This window comes from Hemiscyllium ocellatum, chromosome 9 (genome assembly GCF_020745735.1).
Source record: "Hemiscyllium ocellatum isolate sHemOce1 chromosome 9, sHemOce1.pat.X.cur, whole genome shotgun sequence".
Lineage (NCBI taxonomy): Eukaryota > Metazoa > Chordata > Chondrichthyes > Orectolobiformes > Hemiscylliidae > Hemiscyllium > Hemiscyllium ocellatum.
In genome coordinates, this window is record NC_083409.1 from 35795940 (window position 1) to 35801939 (window position 6000).

Sequence of the window (6000 nt, forward strand, 5' to 3'; positions counted from 1 at the left end):
GTGTGTTCTGGCATGAAGAGAAAACATTTGTAGATGGTCTGTGAACATGGCCCTCTTGCTTCCTACGCCACAACTATCCATCACCTTCAGCTGAGTTCTTGTTTCCAGGCACATGACAACAAGGACCACAGGAAGCAGGGAGATCAGAGGGCACCAGAACGTCATCATTGTAGAGGCATCATCACTTTGTCTAACACTCACAGCCCACAGCTCAGATACTGCCGCAACACATACCATGTGCTATTGGGATCAGCACTGGCCAAATCATCAGGCACCAATGGGTGACAAACAGGCCGGAGGTGAAGGATGGTTCAGGTGCCAGCTCACTGGCAGACAAGTTCCATTGCAGACAACCAAGAAGGGAACCATGATGGGATGGCATGCAGATCAGCACTGACTGGACATGTTGCAGATGGTGCTGCACTGGGCTAGCCTTCCATTCAGCCTCCTGTCACTGCCAAGACATTTGACTCCAACTTGGCAGAGGCTGTAGTGTTGAGCCTGACCTTACTGCAGTCTGCTCTCGGGCTCCTGGTTGTGTTGCAGTCCCAGAGGCACTGATAATCCTTACCTCTAGCAGCCTTTATGTGTGCAGGTCAATTGTTCCTGTGCCGCACTCCATGCCAAATGTCAAAATTCACCAAATCATGTTTAATACACTTTGTAATAGCTGCTGGTGGCATAGTCTCTCCATGGGATCATGAGACAGATCTTCACATTGCTGCAGAATTTACATGAAGTGCATGAATTTTACATATATAATTTGGTCATTGGCAATTGGTTGCATCCTGTTGTTTGTGAACTGGCTGCTCTGCTTCCTTTCATGACAACAACACACAAAGTATACTTCATTGGCTATAAGATATCAGCAAATGAGTAGTATGGATACAGGGGCTCTTTGTATCTTTCCTCTGTTTTCATTTGCAATTTGAAAAATAATGTCTTCTTAGTCATTACACAAACAGGCCCCTAAGTTGGTATAAAATAAGTTAGAGTTACAGTACCTGGTCAAATTTTAATTAGCGCTTGTCCAATCCATTAATGAATCACATCAGCCCTAAAGGCACACTATAGGAAATCGACCTTTTGGGTTCTTTCAAAAGAACGATGGATGTGTTTTCGTTTCCATTGGCTAACGTTAGTGAAACGCTTATCCAGAGGGTAAAGCATCGATTTTGCCTCATGTTTCTGCTAACTATTTAACAAAATAACAGAGGAAATGCAATTACCTAGAAATAATTGTTTGTCCAGTTAACACACACACATGTTTATCCCATTAATGACACAATGTTTGTGCAATTGTCAGGCAAAGGGCTGTGCAATTAGTGTACAAATATTAGTTCAATTATCGTATAAATATTTGTGTTGTTAGTATACAAGCACTCATTGTGCTTGAATCCAGGTGCTTAGTTTATTTTTCCAACAGAGCAGTTATTAAGAGAATATTATTGTCGTGTTGAATGATCTTATGCTAATATCATAAAAATAATGACACCTCAGTGACAATCTTCGACATTTTTAGTAGAAACTTTACTGTGTAATGAGAATCAAAGACATTTTTTTCAAAAATTTTCACCTTGCGCTCAACAAGACAATTCTCAAGAAATCCAAGTTTAGGGGAATACAAAACATTATGCTGCATGAGAAGAGAGTGCTGATTGGTTGGTGAGTGGACACTGATTTGTAGAGGTGTTGTCATGGAGAATTTTCCCATTAATGTTGATTGACTGTTAACAGCCAGGCTTTGTTTATATTTTAAACCAGGCAGATTGACTCTCAACATTGCCTCGGGAAATGATACAGTGAATGGCTACCAGGGTACGTAGAGGCACAGCTCTCACAAATATCTTTGTTAGATTCCATGGGAAATGTGTCTTTGATGGAATAACACCCAATCTTCTAACCCACAATTATTTCCATAATGCAGATGACAATTGCACCAAATCTGAACCTGCAATTTCATGTAAACAATGTGTATGTCTGAAGGGACTCCATCCTGTGGTCAAAGTCACTGTTGAAATGGAGCGGTTGTATGAGCTCCCTTTCCTCAATGTCCCAGGTTGAGACATCAGCTGCAGAGTTTTCTACGATAGTCTACTGCAAACCTACATTCCCTACTCAGTATAAACTGGGATTCCTATGTTCCACATACTATAAGACTGATCTTAATAGTGATTTTTAAAGTAGGAATTGAATTGAATTGAATTGAATTTATTGTCATGTGTACAGAGACACAGTGAAAAGCATTGTCTTGCAAGCAATACAGGCAGACCACATAGTTAAATAGCATAGATAAGTAAATAATAGCTAAACAATGGCATAAACCAAAACACATGTACATGCGAATGTTAAGAGTTTGTGAGTCCATTCAGTATTCTAACAACAGTAGGGTAGAAACTGGTTGGAAACCAGCTGGTGCATGTGTTCAGGCTTCTGTACCTTCTCCCTGATGGTAGAGGTTGGAGAAAAACATTGCCAGGGTGGGATGGATCTTTGAGAATGCTGGCGGCCTTTCCTTGACAGCGAGGCTGGGAGATGTATTCCATCTATGGGAGGTTGGCCTTTGTGATTGCCCGGGCCGAGTTCACCACTCTCTGTAATCGTCTCAGATCTTGAATGGTACAGTTGCCGTACCAGGTAGTGATACATCCAGGCAGAATGCTCTCGATGGCGCACCTATAAAAGTTGGCAAGGGTATTCACCGTCATGCCAAATTTTCTCAGCTGCCTGAGGAAGAAGAAACATTGTTGGGCCTTTGTAACCAGTGCATCCACATGAAAAGTCCAACAAAGCTTGTTGTTGATGGGTACTCCCAGGAACTTTACACTCTCCACTCATTCCACCTCTGTGCTGTTAATGTGTAGGGGGACATGAGTAACATCCCGCCAAAAGTCAATAATGAGTTCCTTGGTTTTGCCGGCATTGAGAGCTAGGTTGTTCTCTGTGCGCTATTTTTCCAAGTCTTCCACCTCCCGACTGTAGTCTGTTTTGTCACCATCTGAGATTCGACCGACTATGGTGGTGTCATCAGCAAATTTGTGAATGACATTAATCTGGTATTTGGTGACGCAGTCATGGGTATACAGCGAGTACATAGGGGGCTGAGTATGCACCCCTGGGGGGGCTCCAGTGTTGTGTGTTAGTGAGGATGAAATATTGTCCCCCATCTTCACTGATTGTAGCCTGTGGGTCAGGAGACTAAGGATCCAGTTGCAGACAGTGGGGTTTCGTCCGAGATCACTGAGTGTAGTAATCAGTCTCAAGGGGATAATAGTGTCGAAGACTGACCTGTCATCAATGAGTAGATTTCTTACATTGCTGTTCTTGGTGTAAAGATGTTCTAGGGAGGAGTGAAGGGCAAGTGACGTGGATCTGTTGGTCCAATAGACAAGTTGGAGTGGATCAAGAGTAGTGAGGAGGCTGGAGTTGATTAATGCCATGACCAGCCTTTCAAAGTACTTTCTCACCACCGAAGTTAGGGCCACTGGGCGGTAGTCATTGAGACATGCTGCATGAGCCTTCTTAGGCACAGGGATGATGTTGGCCTTCTTGAATCAGGCAGGGACAATGGCCTGCTGCAGGGAGTGGTTGGAAATGTCTGAGAAGACCTCTGCCAGTTGATCTGCGCACGCTCTGAGTACACAGCCAGGTCCTCTGTCTGGTCCCATCGCTTTCCTTGGATTCACACAAAGGAAAACTGATCCGACCTCTGATGCAGTGACTGCTGGGATAGATTCGTCAGGACATGTCAGAATAGGTATTTCCTGATGAAGGGCTTATGCTCGAAACGTCGAATTCTCTATTCCTGAGATGCTGCCTGGTCTGCTGTGCTTTGACCAGCAACACATTTGCAGCTGTGATCTCCAGCATCTGCAGACCTCATTTTTTACTCGAAGATTTTAACCTACTGCGAATCCTCTTACAAGGATGCCTTCCTTGAAGAAGCTCTCTTCCATTCCTGATGAAGGGCTTATGCTCGAGACGTCAAATTCTCTATTCCTGAGATGCTGCCTGGCCTGCTGTGCTTTGACCAGCAACACATTTGCAGCTATTACCTCTCAGCTGAAATTCTTCTCAAAGTGAGGATAGAAGGCATTGAGCGAGGGACCTGGGAGGGATATATCATCGTCTGCTATTTAGCATTGTCTCTTTTTAGAACCTGTGATGTCATTCAGTCCTTGTCATAGTTGCCGGGTGTCTGTCTGGGTCTCTAGTTCGGATCAGTATTGGTCCTAGGCTGTCTTAATGGCTCTGCAAATGTCTTAATTGGATTCCTTATATTTGAGTGGGTCTCCTGATCTGAAGGCCTCACGCCTGGTTTTTATGTCCTGCTTCATCCAGGGTTTCCTGTTGGGGAACACCCGGATTGACTGCCTCGGTATGCAGTCCTCCACACACTTGCTGATAAAGTCTGTGGCGTTGGTGGCGTACTTGTCCAAGGTACCCGTGGACTGTTTGCACATGGCCCATCCAGCTGATTCCAGACAGCATCGGAGTTGATCCTCTTCCTCCTCCGACCAGCACTGGACCTGTATCTGTGAGGGGGGTCTCCTGCTTGAGCTTTTGCCTGTAGGCCAGGAAAAGAAACACGGCATTGTGGTCGGAGTTCACAAAATGAGTGCGGGGGATGGAGCGGTAGGCATCTTTCACAGTGGTGTAGCAGTGGTCTAAAATGTCCAGGCCCCTGGTGGGGCAGGTAATGTTCTGGTGGTACTTGGGCAACTCCCTCCTTAGATTGACTTGATTGAAGTCTCCAGTTCCAATAAACAGAGCCTTTGGGTGTTCCATCTCCAGGGTGTTAGTGGTGGTGTACAGCACATCCAGAACTTCCTCAACCTTTGCTAGTGACGGTATGTACACAGCAGTTAGTATAGCAGCGGTAAATTCCTGTGGTAGATTGATGGTGAGGAATTCAAGGTTTGGGGAGCAGTGGCTGCCCAGGGTTGCAGTGTCTATGCACCACAAGTTGTTGATTAAAAAGCAAACCCCTCCACCCTTTGTCTTACCCGGTCCATATGATGGATAGAAAAACCATCAGCCTGAAGTGCGCAGTTGGGAATGGATGGGTTGAGCCAGGTTTCTGTAAAGCAGAGTGTGCAGCAGTCCCACAGTTCACGCTGGAAGCTGCGCAGTGATCTGGGTTTGTCCATCTTGTTCTCCAGAGATTGTACATTTGCTAGGAAGGAGGGGGATTTGAAACTGCATAGCCTCAGTCTTACTAGTAGGCCATCACGCTTACCCTGATTTCTCACAGGTTTCTTACATTTGAGTGGTCTGGTGGTCTGGAATGGATTGTGACTGCTCCCAGTTAGGTGATCCTTCCTTGCTGTGGAGCAGGTAGATTGCAGTTTCGTGTATTTTTGCAGATGGTCTGCTTAGGACCCAGTGTAGCAGGTAATTTACTGTGTGTTGTTTTTTTAACCGGAAGGAGTTTGCTTAGGACCCAATGGAGAAGTTGCTGATTTCAGTTGCTGCTGGTTTGCTGCTCCAGGTCCAGCCATGTTGTTTGCAAGTGTTTTGGCTGCTGTCCAGGTAAGTTCTGATCAATTTCATGCCAGGCAGGCATCTTATTGGGCCGGGAGGGTTTCGCGTTGGTTCTCCTTCCTGGGGCAGGTCTCTCGGATCCCTCCATTTTCCGGCAGGCCGCAAGCCTGGGGCTCATGTAGGCTCTCTCCAGCTGGCCTGACCTTCTTCCAGGGTGGTCGGATGGGTCATGGGCACCACGGGGTTTACTGCCTTCATCCAGTCAGCTGGCTTTGAGGATCGGAGGAGCTTCAAACCTGTGAGTTTAGATAAAACATAGTTATTGGTAATTAGTAAGATCCAAATCATTTGTTCACTGTGCATTAGTCAGGGCAGTCAATCTGCCTGGTTTAAAATTTAGACAACACTTGACTGTGAACTGGCAATCAACACTAATGGCTGCATATAACAACCATCAGCACTCTCCATCATGCAGTATAATGGTGGGTTTTCCCATTGACTTGGCACTCTTGCAAA